General features: G+C 45.2%; 1 protein-coding gene across 2 annotated transcripts in view; it reads right to left on the bottom strand.

Annotated features, from left to right (window-relative positions):
* Positions 1-13,612, bottom strand: part of LOC8030193 (carboxypeptidase D) — a 33,479-nt gene extending 19,867 nt beyond the window's left edge. Inside the window, exon 1 of one of the 2 annotated variants that reach the window (XM_029978105.4) lies at positions 13,578-13,612. The gene's annotated coding sequence lies outside the window, so the exon portion shown is untranslated. Of the gene's footprint in view, positions 1-13,250; positions 13,319-13,577 lie in introns of those variants that run through there. The other variant, XM_029978104.4, reaches the window with a different exon arrangement.
* Between the last annotated feature and the right edge of the window lie 680 nt (positions 13,613-14,292).

Genomic DNA, 14,292 nt, shown 5'->3' on the forward strand with positions numbered 1-14,292 from the left:
CGGGACGACGACCCACTCGTTACAGCCCTAACGGGTGATGCGCGCGTCAAGGTAATTTTTAAGGTAAGCGGTATAAAAATTATGGTGGCGACGTCGAAGCTCCCTGGTGCTTTCTAGACGTGTGTTCTTTCTTTCGTTTCTGGCAGAAGTTCGCCCATTAAATCTTTAGTTCAGTTCGTTTATTTATTCCTCATCGTCTGCCATTCATAACAATAAGCAACGAATTATAATAGAGTGCTAAAAACTGCGTATTAAAATATATAAATTTTATTCTCATTAATCCAAACCCCCAATAAACGCCACAATAAAAAAATAACCTTTTAGCCACGATAGTCTTTATAAAAAGGTGTAGTTTTGTTTTTCTTTTAGCATGTGAAAAAGATCTGACATTGTTATCGATATAGACATAAACACCGGATGTATATTTCATTTCATTTCATTTCATTTATTAGCCGTTTTGAAATGGGGTGGCAGGAACAAAAGGTACTTAATAGTACGTGACCAAGGTCCCGTTTGAGCAACGTGTGGTGCATAGGACAATAAGGTTCTATGCACCACACGTTGCTCAAAAACACACACTTCTGTTGTCTGACTCGAATTTTGTTTTGGGGGTTTTGCTGTAAGAACAGCGCTTCTTAATTTATACGTTTTGCGAACATAATCTAAACTCCTCACCCGTGGCGATGTTTTGCTTAAATTGGATTGATTATGTTATTTTTTGTTTAATAATGGCAAATCAATTAATGATTTAAATGCCCAAAACCAATTAGAGGATCTTCAGTCCATTACATTTCATGACCATTATCTGAACGAAAGAAAAAACAGTCAAAACACAAAAATATCAGTGCTGATGAGTGAGTGAATAAACTTTATTGTAGCGACGTGTGATTAACCCTTGGGTGGAGCCCCTAGTCCGGGGCCCCATACGTGGTGGCGACCGCCTAGGCGCGGTCCGCGAGCGATTGCTGGCCAGTGGCCGTGTCATCGGTCAGCCGCTCCTCCCAGGAGGTGGAGGTGCGATTGGAATTGGGTAAGATGGCGGGAATAAGCTGGCACTGCCAGACCATGTGAATAAGGTTCGGACGGTCGCCGCAGTGCGGGCACTGAGGCGGGCTGAGAGACGGGTAGAGGTAAGAGTAGAAGATGGGGGTCGGGAAAGAGTTAGTTTGCAGTTGTCGCCACAGGACGGCGTCTGTGCGAGTAAGGGAAGGGTGAGGAGGAGGATAATGTTGCCGAGCGAGGCGTAGCTCCGCAAGGTGAGTGCTGTAGGAGTAAGGGACTGGTTGGATGCTTACAAAGTCTTCCCCAAGCGCCCGATGTGAGAGGTCTCGGGAGAGCGCATGAGCGCGCTCATTACTGGAGACGACTGCGTGTCCAGGCGCCCAGACCAGCCGGAAAGTGTGGGAGGTGGAGGACAGGAACGGGTCGAGTAAAGATGCAGTGGAAAGATGTAGGGTGTTATATAGGAAGTGCTGACAGACTGCCAGGCCGTCTGCGAATCAGTGAGAATGTTAATGGGAATGGTGGAGGAGAGACATGAGGTAGAAAGGATTGCCCTGGCGACCGCTGGTTCTTCCAGGATGGACACGGGGGTAAGACTACGCTCAGTAGCCGCGTGGACTGTTCTGAAATCAGAGTCCACGACGGCCGTAATACCCCCGCGCACACCCTGTGAGCTGGCGTCCGTGAAGAGGGCACGAACGGCATCGCAGCCCACCGGATACTCGCGTCCGAGGCAGCGCGAGCGATGGTCGCGCCGAACCGAGTGTTGGGTAGGGTTCATATAACGGGGGATGGGAGCCACAGTGAGTCTGACACGCGCAGCGGGGGAGAGACCCTCAGCTGCCAGGGAAGCGGGACAGGTTGGAAAACCAGGGGTGGCAAGGAGTGCCCGCCGCTGAGCCCTGGAGCGCAAACGCGTCAACTGGGCAGCCCGATGAGCTTTAATGAGCTCCTCCAGAGGCAAACCTCTGGAAACAGAAGCCTCTCAGGCAAACGGTGGCTGTGCGAACGGGGAGGCCGAGCGCAAGTTTCTGCGCCTTCCGCAGCAATACAGACATACGAGTGTGTTCGGTGTCGGTGAGATTGTGGTAAGGAAGGTGGTAGGTAAAGCGAGTGTGCATCAAGGCCTGGACAAGGCGTAGGGCGTCCGCCTCTTTAGGGCCATGTCGACGATTTGAGACGCGGCAAACCATGTGCATCATTTGGTTGCACTGGTCGGTGAGTTGATGGAGGTTTTGAGTTGCTTTAGCGTAGGGTTATAACACAAAGCCAAGCACCCGTATGGCCAATTTACGCGGGATGGGTTTGTCGTCTAATGTGATGGTAATGGGGAGGTTGGTTTGTCCGCGAACGTGTTTGGTCAGACTAGTAATTCTGACTTCGTGGGGGAACAGGTGAGGCCTCCACGCCGGGCTAGTGCTCGATGGTATCAGCAGCTTCTTGTAACTGAGTCTCTATGTGTCCGAGGGAGCGTCTCGTTACCCAGACAGTAATGCCATCTGCGTAAATTGCATATCTGACATTCGATATCTGATCCAGAAGGGGAGGAAGACCTCCCATGGCAAGGTTAAACAGGAGTCGAGAAAGTACAGAGCCTTGCGGTGTGCCACGGTTTGCCACTGGCGCGGAAGGAGAGCGAAGGTGACCATGGACGAGGCTGGCAGGTCGGTCACAGAGGAAATCGCGTACGTAATTGTACACTTTCACTCCGCAGCCAGTGGCTGCCAACGGTTCAAGGACCAGGTCGTGTGAGAGGTTGTCAAAAGCCCGTTTAAGGTCTGCGGCAAGTACGGCGCGATATTGGGCAGTGCTCGGCGAGTCTAAAACATCATGTTGGAGACGAAGCAGTGCGTCCGGGGTAGAAATGCCACTAAGGTAGCCATAAAGGGTGTCAGGAAGAGCGGCCGCAAGGAATTTGTGGAGGCGAAGCTGTAAAACCTTCTCAAGCAGTTTACCCAGACACGAGGTAAGTGAAATCGGGCGCAAGTTCTCCAAGGAGAGGGGTTTGCCAGGCTCGGGTATCAGAACCACTGTTGCTTCCTTCCACTGCTTGGGAAGGGTACCCGACTCCCACACCTCGTTTAAGTAGGTTGTAAGCTGCGTAGTTTGCGAATCAGAGAGGTTGTAGAGAAGGGAGTAGCGGATCTGGTGAGGACCAGGGGATGTGTTGCGGCGTATGTCGGTGAGTGCAGCGCGAATCTTAATGGCTGCGATCAGCGCGTTAAGATAAGAGAGCGTGTTGGGGGTACCCACGAAGTCCACGTAACGTGGAGCGTCAGGAGGGGGAAGGTAACGTTGTAGCTGTGTGAGGCATTGGCTGTCTGTTAGGTTAGTGGCGCGGAGAAGTTTATGAATGCCCTTGGCCCTGTCCGATTTGGCTTGACCAGGCTGTATGATATCAGGGAGTAGGGACCATGTTCGTGCGGTACCGAGAGTGTCATTGAGCTTGTCACATAGCGCGTGCCAGTTTTCACCAGTAAGGTTGGCAGCATAGACTGCAGCATCAACAATAAGCTGGGCAATGCGTAGTTTTAGCTTCTTGTTGTGGCGTTGACGTCGCCACCGTTTGGTTTGGCTTCGACGTGCTTCCGATAGTTGGAGTAGGTGGGAGTCTATACCCGGTGCATCTGGAGTGGTAGTAAGGGTGCGCGTGTGTTGGTCTAGCCGGGTTTGCAGTGTCTGCACACAATCGGTAAGTGTGTCGGAGGAGGTACAAGAGGAGGACGATGCGCGAAAGGCAGGCCAGTCTGTGATACGGATGTGGCGTGCTTCCCCTGTGAAGTCTTTACTGTGGATACAAATTTCAAGAATCGAATGGTCACTGCCGAGCTGTTCCTCAAGGTTCTGTCAGGTGCAGGGTTTAGTGCCACGGTACATGGTAAGGTCTGGGCACGCGTCTTGTGGAACGCTGGTGCCAATAAAGGGGGGGGGGGGGGGGGTGTCGATGAATCAGTAAGTAAAGTGAGATTGTGTTGTTGAATCAGAGCGTGGAGCTCTGATTCAACTCTGATTATATAAAGAAATAAAGTTTCCGCGAGCAATTTGTTCAGCTCAGTAATTACGTTGTGAGACACATCTCGAGTTAGGAGAGGAACTGAAATTAACAGGTATATCAAGAAATTAAAACCAAAATAGAAGTGCGTTTCTGTTTCGTTCCTGAATTAAAACGTGCCTCCTAGCATCATTATTACGCTAAACACCATTTTGTTCTCCAGAATAAAGAGGTGAGCTGCGCGCATAACACCCAAGCTTCCTCTTAAAAACGTGAACAATTTGTGTTACTCAGTGAATTCAGCACATTAGAGATGCTCAGCAACAGGTACATCCCAGCACGCATCTCCGACCTTCACTATAACAGCCATTTTGGAATTCGAGTGGCGCCACCTATGGACAGTTAGAGTTGCGAATAATATACCATTCTTAATAAACAAATGTTTTACAAACAATATAACATACGCACAATAAGTAAAACGACCTCCGTTTGCATTTTTAATGTAAAAGAGCGTATCAGCTTCATGAACTGTTTTTATAGAGTACGTTCTTTGTGGCTGTGAATTTTTCGAGATGTGTATATTTTGTCACGTATTTATTTCCATATCTTGTAATTTTCAATATTACAAAGTTGGAGTCCGTGACATGTTGAGTTTTGTAACACGCAACAAAAGTGTTTTTTTCTTTCTTTAGGCCGAAAGCATGCCGGTACTTCGTTTTGTATTGTTTAATAGTAATAACGTATTACCCATTGCAACAGTGTCTCACCCACAAGCACACACTTTCCTCTACGGGCCTGGATAAATCATATACTAGTTCATTATGCAATAAACTAATGTATGTATGTATGTATGCATGTATGCATGCATGCATGCATGTATGTATATATGTATGTATGTATGCATGTATGTAACATATGTATGTAACGTATGTATTGGATTTGGATTTGCAGCCAAGCTTTGCCAGTGCACTAAACGTGTCGCGAATCTTTCACAGGAGCATCACCCACCCTTGAGCGAGCATCGTCTGTTGCCGGCTGAGCAACGTTTTTGTTTGCCACGTGCCGCCACGATCCTAAGGGTCGTCATCAGAGCTTGGAACAACAATCTCTATCGTCATCTCGTCAGCCGAAGCCACGTCACCACCTCGTCACCTCGTCAGAAGGCTACAAAAGGGATCGGCAGGACTGCCGCCTCGGGATTTGCAGCCAAGCTTTGCCAGTGCACTAAACGCGTCGCGAATCTTTCACAGGTGTGTACAGTGAGTAATTCCTTAGTCCTTGCCGTATTTTTTTTAGTTACTTTGGCTGGAAATCCCGTCCGAGTGTATAAATGGGTGGTTATGTTGTGACGTACCGAATACGAGTCGGAAGGTTCTCGCCCTGCTCGAAAAGAAAGACTCTCCATTTATCACCAAAACAGTTCAACATTTCTGGTTTGGGAGCATTTAGTCATTTCAAACTTCTCGCTGTCCTGACTGTACTTTTTTTACTACTTTCTTCAGCAGGTGACGTTGAGCTAAACCCAGGTCCCACTAACGCTGAGAAAATAGATAAACTGCAAGAATCCATTGATAGTCTGATAGCAAGTAGCAATCAAAACCAGAGGGAAAACGTATCCAAATTAAACAAAACCAATAAAGGTATTGCAGACGTGAGCTCTCGTGTGTCCAGCGCGGAAGTCAGAGTTGCAGAAATCGGCCAAATAAAGGAAAACCTGGTTAACGTCACCGAAACACTTGGTATTGTGGAGCGGGAATCTGCGAGTGCGCATGAACAACTTTCTGGGCTAAGGAACTCTCTGGATGACATGAATGGGCAGATGCGCAGAAACAATCTAATCTTTGGCGGTTTGCCGGAGCGTGAAAACGAAACCTGGAGTGACACAAAAGAAGTAGTGTCCACCTTTATAAAAAAAAAAAAAAAAAATGACGCCTAACGTTGGCAAAATAAAAGGAGCCCATCGACTGGGGCCAAAGCGTCTAGGTTCAAACCGTCTAATAATCGTCCGCTTTCTCAGCTTCAAAGCCAAAGATAAGGTTCTCCGAAACGCTCTCAAATTAAAAAAACGTATCGCCGAGGGTGTGGGTTTCGGAGGATGTTTTGCCGAGAGTAAGTTTCGAAAGAAATAAATTGCTGGATTTTGCCGCCCGGTTTAGGGATGAACATATTAGGTACAAACTTTCGTTCGATAAACTGCATGTTGGTAATGAAACGTATTTGTATAACTATGCTACCGAAACTGTCACACCTGTTCAAAGACCACCTGAAGTTGTCCATGCAAACGTCTGACGAAACCGGAATGTACGTCAACGTTCTGTTAATCCAACATTGTCCTTTTTTGTTTTGAATTTCCGTAGTTTACTTTCAAAGCAAGATGAATTTGAGTACATTACCGCCTCTTGCAAACCTGACATGATTATTGGAACTGAAACTTGGTTGACGTCAAGCGTAGACAACAAAGAGTTAACAGTGAACAAATCATACAACATATACCGTAAAGACCGCCCAAATGCAAGGGGTGGTGGTATACTCATTGCAGTTGAAGCTAATTTAAAATGTACGTTAATAACTTATGACACGCTTCTTGAAACGTTGTGGATACGTTTGCAGCTGGGCTTTTGTAAAATTTTAATCGGCGCAAGTTATCGTCCGCCGAACACAAACCCCAGCGAATTTCATGATGCCATGTATAGTTGTCTGGGGCACATAACGGAAGCTAACCCAAACGACGACATAATATTAGCAGGCGACTTCAATTTTCCTGGTGTAGACTGGGCGACGCTTAGTCCCTCATTTCAGTGTGCAAATCCGGGTCACTGCAATGATTTTCTTGCCTTGGCTAACTGTTTCGGGCTGCACCAACTGGTTACCACCCCTACCCGAGGGAATGCGGTCTTAGACCTATTTTTTGTTAACAAACCTGACCAAGTAAGCACAATAAATGTCCTGGATTTCATCAGTGATGATGCGATTATTCACGTTGAAACTACCTTTACCTCCGAAAATCCGAGCAAACAATCGCAAGACAATATTTAGCTACGCTCGGGCAAATATGGAAGTTATGAATATCTCGCTAAACGTATTTTTAGAAGAATTTTTGCCTCATTATCATGATCGCTCCGTCGAAGAAAATAGGACCCTATTCAAACGCGAAATTTGGAATTTGGTGTAAACAAACATTTCTAAAATCAATATCGCATCCAACCATCTCTCACCCTGGTTCACAAATTCCCTCAAACGTATGTTGAACAAAAAGAAGAGGTTGTTTCAAAAAGCAAAAAGAACTAACAGAGACGATGATTGGCTCGCACATAGTCTTTCGTCAAAAAATATAAAAAAGGAAATTATAAAAGCAAAAAAGGAGTTTTTTGGAGTCAAACTGACACATATGTTAAGAAACGATCCTCGTAAGTTCTGGAAAGTATTAAATCCTAGTGAAACTCGAAGTAATTTGTTGTTCACAAATCAAGAGGGTGACTGCCTGTCCGATAGCGACGCGGGTCATATGCTGAATAGCTTTTTCCCGACGGTATTCACTCAAGAATTATTCCCGCTTCCTTCGCCACCGGAGTCTCAATTTGCACCCATGTCTCCCATTTTATTCACAAGTAACGGTATTGCTAAACTTATTGATAAACTACCGTCTCACTGCGCCGCCGGCGATGATGCCATATCTTCAAAGATACTAAAAATGTTAAACCACTCGGCCTCTGTTCTTTTATCTTTGCTATTTCAGCAAAGTCTCGATACTGGCACTGTTCCAACTGACTGGGGTTTCCCTATCGTCAAACCAATCTTCAAATCTGGCATAAAGTCTGACCCTTCCAATTATCGGCCTATCTCCTTCACTAGCGTTTCGTGCAAGGTTATGGAACACGTCATTTTTACAGCTATTATGTCCAACCTCCACCCCAATGTCTTCCTTTTTTCGAATCAGCACGGCTTTAGACAATACCACTCATGCAATACTCAACTATTTGAGTTCATCACAGATTTGCTCTTTAACACTCATGCTGGCACCCAGACTGATGTTATCTTCATCGACTTTGCAAAGGCATTTGATACAGTTCCCCCATTGTCGCCTGCTTTTAAAATTGTCCCATCTTCAAATAGACCCATCTATCGTGGAATGGATTGCAGCGTTTTTGCGTGGTAGAACCCAATCAGTAAAGTTAAACGATACCCTTTCCTCAAAACTTCCCGTGACATCAGGCGTTCCTCAGGGTAGCGTAATTGGTCCCCTCTTGTTTTTAATTTATATTGCCAGGCTCGTCAGCGAGCGACCGCGCGCGTGGCCGAGTGGTTACCGTGCTTGACTGTCGTGCAGGAAGTCTGGGTACGATTCCAGTCAGTGGAATGCTCTTTTATTTGTTCTTTCATTGCGTTCTCGTGAGTTCGAGAACATTCTCGTCAGATCGAGTTCTGAATGTTCCAGTTGCCGAACAATCTAGGCCGACTGTTTCAGAACCGAACGCGCGTACATAAGGGACTCCGCGGGCTGATCTGCAGCCAGTTTTCGCCCAGCGTTCGACTCTGCTGCTACGTCGACTTCGACGCCCGCGACGCTCCGTTATTATCTTTTATACCCTTTTATTTTTGGCACAAGTTCGTCACATTAATTGTTTATTTCTTTCTGTTTATTTATTGTTTATTGTTTATTGGTCACCACCCGTGACAATATCAATGATCTTCCATCCACCTTATCATCAACAATCAGGTTGTTTGCAGACGATTGTGTTTTATATCGAAAAATAACTAGTACAAATGACAGTTGTGCTCTGCAAATTGACCTTGACAAAATTAGTAATTGGTGCTTAAAATGGCAGCTTAACATTAACATCAGAAAATGCCGGCTAATGAGAGTTACCAATAAAGCTAATGTGATATTAACCCAGTACAGACCCCTCTCTCTCGAACTAGAAATTGCCACGTCGTATAAATATCTAGGTGTCCATTTCACATCCAGCTTAACTTGGAACGAGCACATTAATCACATCATATTAAGCGCATCTTGAAAACTCGGTTTTCTAAGGCGTGCGCTGTACCAGGCACCCCAAGAAACACGCCTGCTTGCCTATAAAACTATAACTTTACCAAAACTAGAATATGCAAATATAATCTGGAGCCGCACCAAAATTACCTTGTTAAAAATCTTGAGGCCTTGCAAAGTAAAGCCGCCCGTTTTATTTCTGGAAGTTATTCTTATCAAACCAGTGCCACGAGTTTAAAACAAAATCTGGGTCTGTCATGTTTGGAGATAAGAAGGAAAATTTCACGCTTGTGCTTTTTTCATCGAATTTATTACAGTGACTCTACTTTTAGACAAACTTTCTGTAGGCCTGCAACCCATATTTCGGCCCGATGTGATAACACCCAGAAAGTGGAACCTTTTGCATTACGCACTAATCTATTCCTCTCATCTCCGTTAGTTTTGTGTATTTCAGATTGTAACGCATTCCAGACTCTGTGGCAACTGAACGTGACGAGTTGTTGTTTAGAAAAAAAAATGTAGCGAATTATTGTTGAATTAGGTTTCCAAGATGATAATCTGTTTTCAGTTTGAATGTTTTTGGCATTGTGTACATTACTTGAGCCAATCAGGGGTCCCTCTGATGTTGTTCTTTCATTTTTGATTGTTTTTGAACACCAAGTTTTATATGTATTATGCTTTTGTATGATTTTTTTCCCCCGAATCCTCGGGTTTGATGGTTTTTGAACCCAAATCTTTATATGTATTGTGCTTTGTATGATTTTTTCCCAAATCCTCGCTCATGTAATACGTCCGAAAGGATGTCTTTGAGCAACAATAAATGAAATGAAATGAAATGTAACATATGTATGTAACGTATGTAACGTATGTATGTAACATATGTATGTAACGTATGTAAAGTATGTATGTAACGCATGCAACGTATGTATGTATGTATGTATGTAACGTATATAATGTATCATTTGTTGCTGTTGCCTATGTAATAGGGAATCCAGTCCTAGTCAAGGTATTTGTAACAGCTTTTTGTCTGGATTTCCCTCCAGAGGTTTCAGAAAATAAAGCTTAATTGATTTACTGATTATTTCTTGCAGTGCCATTCGAAACGCCATAGCCTCGAACAGCACGTCGTTTCAATACGCCGGCGAGCGCATGCTCTTTATTATCTCCTACGGGAGGCAAGGCTGTGGTTGCGCGCTTTGTCCACAAGTGGCAGCACCCCTGGTGCGGAGATGGGCCCGATAGGAAACCGAAACCTAGACACGCCTCCCAATTTAGTTTTTCTAACGCCGTGAAAGGTTGCGCGTGTTTTAGTTATCTCTACAAAGCACTAATTTGGTGGTTTTCGCTGACGTACACAAGATTTCTAATGAAACCATGGCTTGAAATTTACAAATTAAAAAGGTAGTTACTTAAAATTAATGACGAAACTAATTATACAAAATAATATATTTTGCTAAACATAATATTTGGGAGATAACAATACGGCATCAACATTTTTAAGTGAGATATGTAATTTTCACGGTAACGATCTAATCCGCGTTTCGTGAAACAGCCTGTTTACCTAGAGTCCAAGACGTATCTCAATATTTTTTTCTAATTTCTAAATCTGTTTTTTTTTTGTGGGGTTCTTATCACACTTTCATTTTTTCTTACCAGTCATCTGTCTGTGTTATGAACTACAAGCTTCACAATTATTGTTGTCTGCCTACAATTTTTAAATACCCTAGTTTTTTTAGGAAAACAAATGATGTTGACGTGGTTTTTATCTTTTAAATTATTTTCAGTCGTTACGCGTAGATATTTATAATCATTCACTTTTCAACAATGACAAAGTCTGTTGACGCTGTGCACATAAACTAACACATTCTTGTGTTTTTATTTGTTATCTTAGGTATTACGGTTTCGGTCGTGGTGCCCCATTCACGGCACCACGATTCAGTTCGATATATGTACCTTATATCATATCGTGATCACATGTATGTTAAGGGAATTCTAATGGCGAAAAGCGTTCGACCAGGTTGCCCGCATGTCAAACCATTTTTGACCATCTCCACTGCGAAACGGAGAAGTGTGCTTCGCGAGCACCGCACCGCCGCTTATAAAAGGCCGTCGCAGAAGGTGCGCAGGAGAGTCGTATGTAAGTTGCGGTGGAAGATGATGACAGTTAATAAATGACAACGTGTCGTTGAATTAGTGCTTTGGGTCATCCTCTTGGCAGGCATCAAGAAATAGTTCGACTGTAATATAATCTTTGATGGCGAAGGGTATGTGCCTCCTATATATGTTATAAAGAAGTCGGTACCCGAAACATAACCTTGTGGAACACCCCATAATACCGGCGTTGGAACAGCGCTATACATGTCAGACAATCGCTTTTTTATTCAATTAAACAATTCTGAAGTAACTCATCTGAAGTTTCTGAATTAGACTACTATAAGGAATTCTATCAAAAGCATCTAACATATATCGAGAAATATTGCTTCAGTTTGTCTCATAGGTATTAATGCAATCGGAAAAATTATAAATACACTTACTTAAATGCGAGACTCTTGAAGCGCTTTGTTTAAACTATGTTTGTTCTTGTAAGGAAGGTTAATATTTTTCAAATAATTACCTGCCGATTTTGATACCATGCACTCCATTATTTTAAACCTCTTGCATAGAGTAAGAACAACTTTAGCGCATCGGAAGTCGTAAGAAAGTGCGATTGAAATGTTGGACAAAGAAGCTTTGAAGATTAGCCTCAAATATTTAAAAAAAAACTCCCTCAACGTACACCTTAAAAAACAGAAATTGTAATAATGTTGGGTTTTCCAGACTATTGCACTTTGATGTGCAACAATAGAACAGAAATGCCATTCTTCGAAATAAAAATCATTGAACTTCTTACGTTTCTTACACGCCTTCCACTGCGTTCAATAGCCTTGGCTGTATGGACCAAGTTACTAGCTTAGAATCGCCAACTTTCTGTGATGCATGCTTTGCATTGTACGAGATTTGTTTTCGTGGATATATATAGGATGGGTCGATAAATAAACCAGTTAGCTGGGTTTGAAACGTCCCTTTTTGTGTCTGTTCCTTCTACTAAAAAGTTTCCAATTTACTCCACCACAGTCTCAGGGGTTATTTGACATGATTTTTTTTTTTTTTTTTTACTATTCCGATAAACTGGTAAGGAAATTATGACTGATGAACAATGTCTTAATTTGCAGAAGATTTAGATACCTGCTATAGATACTTTTCCACGTAATCACACCGCAGATGTACGAGGGACGTTTATTGTCATAAACGTATAGAGATTCAACTTTGAAACTCGGGTAGAAGTTTGGTCTTTCTCTACATGTTCGCCACCCAATGTCACACACTTTTTTTTAGCAATAGACAACCTGCAGTCGGCCACTGTTATAGACCTCCTCTTTATGAATGTTCAGGAATGACTCCACTTCAGTAATCATTTGGTCGTCGTCCCCCTTGCAATGCTTTCAGGCTTGTTTGGCCACACTGGAAGCGTCCGCGCCATTTAACCAGAGTGTCGAAAACTGGGGCATTGTTCCCATGCGCTGCCACGAGCTCGGAATGAATCTCCTTAACATTGCTTCCTTTCAAATGGAGAAAACGGATCGCGTGCTTCGACTTTCCCGAAGTGCGGTGTCATTTGGTTTTCGGAGCCCTAGCGGAGTTCGCGCTACTATAACTCGCAATGTTTATACTGTGGCGAAACTAGAAGGGCGCGAGCTCGTGTTAATGCCTCTTTTGTTCCTTTTCCTAAATTTTTGGTGCCGATAATCTGAAGTTTATGGACATCTCTTTTAGACGCCTGCGATGACGTGGCACACGCTTTCAGGTGCCTTTCTCAAGAAAGGCTGCCGTCCGGGCTCTCAGTCATTCTGTCACGTGGTCAACGAGACCGCCAGTCGTTACAGACGTTCTTGCCTGATCCCCATGACCATGGAAGTTTTTTGTTTCTTTTCTTCCAGAAGCTTTATGCGGTTTGATCCATACACATTACACGTCTGCGGCGACGAACGGTTTTGATGCCCTTCTTATTAGGAGGGCATAAAAAGCTTGTGCCACGTCATCATAAGCGCTGGTATCTACGGGGTGATATTGCGGAGTAGGAGCTGGAGTATATGTAACTAAACGTTGAACTACCTTAAAACATTTCTCGTCCGTCTCATTTTTTTACTCAGTTCATCACAGTTCGGAAAACCAATAGCCCTCGTAACTAATAAACACTTCGGAAGCTGGCTGTCAAGGTGACCTTACCTGTCTGCAGAGGCAGCAAACTCGAACGAGAGTCGGGTGGCAGCGGGACTTAACACGAAGCTGATAATAGCTGCCTTTTATATGCAGCTTGTTAGTCTTATCAGGTTTTCACCAAGTTCTGTCACGAGGTATCGAGAGCTCAATTACAGAAGAATCGATACGGCATTTCTTTGTCCCAACCAAGATTAGGGCTTTTAAAGGGTGTGGGGGTTCTTTAAGGGGGAGGTCCCTCTATACTGATAGTCGCCACCCGATCGGTATGCGCTCCGCCCGTCACCCAGGGAGTTACACACTGCAACGAGAAGACAGCGAATGGGTTTACTGTACCTCTCGGTTGCTGGTCGTCGAGAGCCGGTAGTCCGGGCCCGTCGACCCTTGTTGTCGCCCGTCGATCAGAGCTCACAGTCGGGGTCCGTGTCCAGGCCTGCGGATCGCCTTTCCCACGCCAGCGCTGCGTAGGCTGGCTGTTCCGGGCTATCAATGCCCGAGTCTCGCTGCGGAACCACCCCGGGATCGTCATAGCCCAGGTCATATGACCCGGGCTCGCCGTTTCCGCCGGTCTTGCTCCAGACCTCGCTGGTGGACCGCTCCGGGGTTCGTTATGGGCCAGGCCAGGCCTAGGCCAGGCAGCTTGGCTTCGACGTTCCTTGTCCAGCTACCAGCCTCGCTCAGCACGCAATGTATCGCGCCAGCTCGTGTCTTCTCCGCCGACCGCCTGTCACGTGCCCTCTGCCTCGTCTTTTACCCCCGGCTCCCACACTCTCCCTCCCTCAAGGCCCGGAATTCGGGGGACTTCATGAGCCTCAGGGAGCCGCTGGGCTTCATGGGCGGCCGCTGTTGCTGTTGCCGGAGTGGCCACGTTGCAGCGTCCGAAAGCGGCGTAGGTGGTGGTGGCTAGCGAAGCCGGCAGACAATGCCGACCTGTCTGTCACTCGCTGTCCCACTCACCGCGATGCAGCAGGGGGCTTGCTCTAAGCTGGTCCGGCCGACGCAGACGGACTTGTCCCGTTCCGCTTAGAGGTCACAGCGGGCTTAGAACTGC

This window comes from Ixodes scapularis, unplaced genomic scaffold, assembly GCF_016920785.2.
Source record: "Ixodes scapularis isolate PalLabHiFi unplaced genomic scaffold, ASM1692078v2 PGA_scaffold2__306_contigs__length_199485367, whole genome shotgun sequence".
NCBI classification, from domain to species: domain Eukaryota; kingdom Metazoa; phylum Arthropoda; class Arachnida; order Ixodida; family Ixodidae; genus Ixodes; species Ixodes scapularis.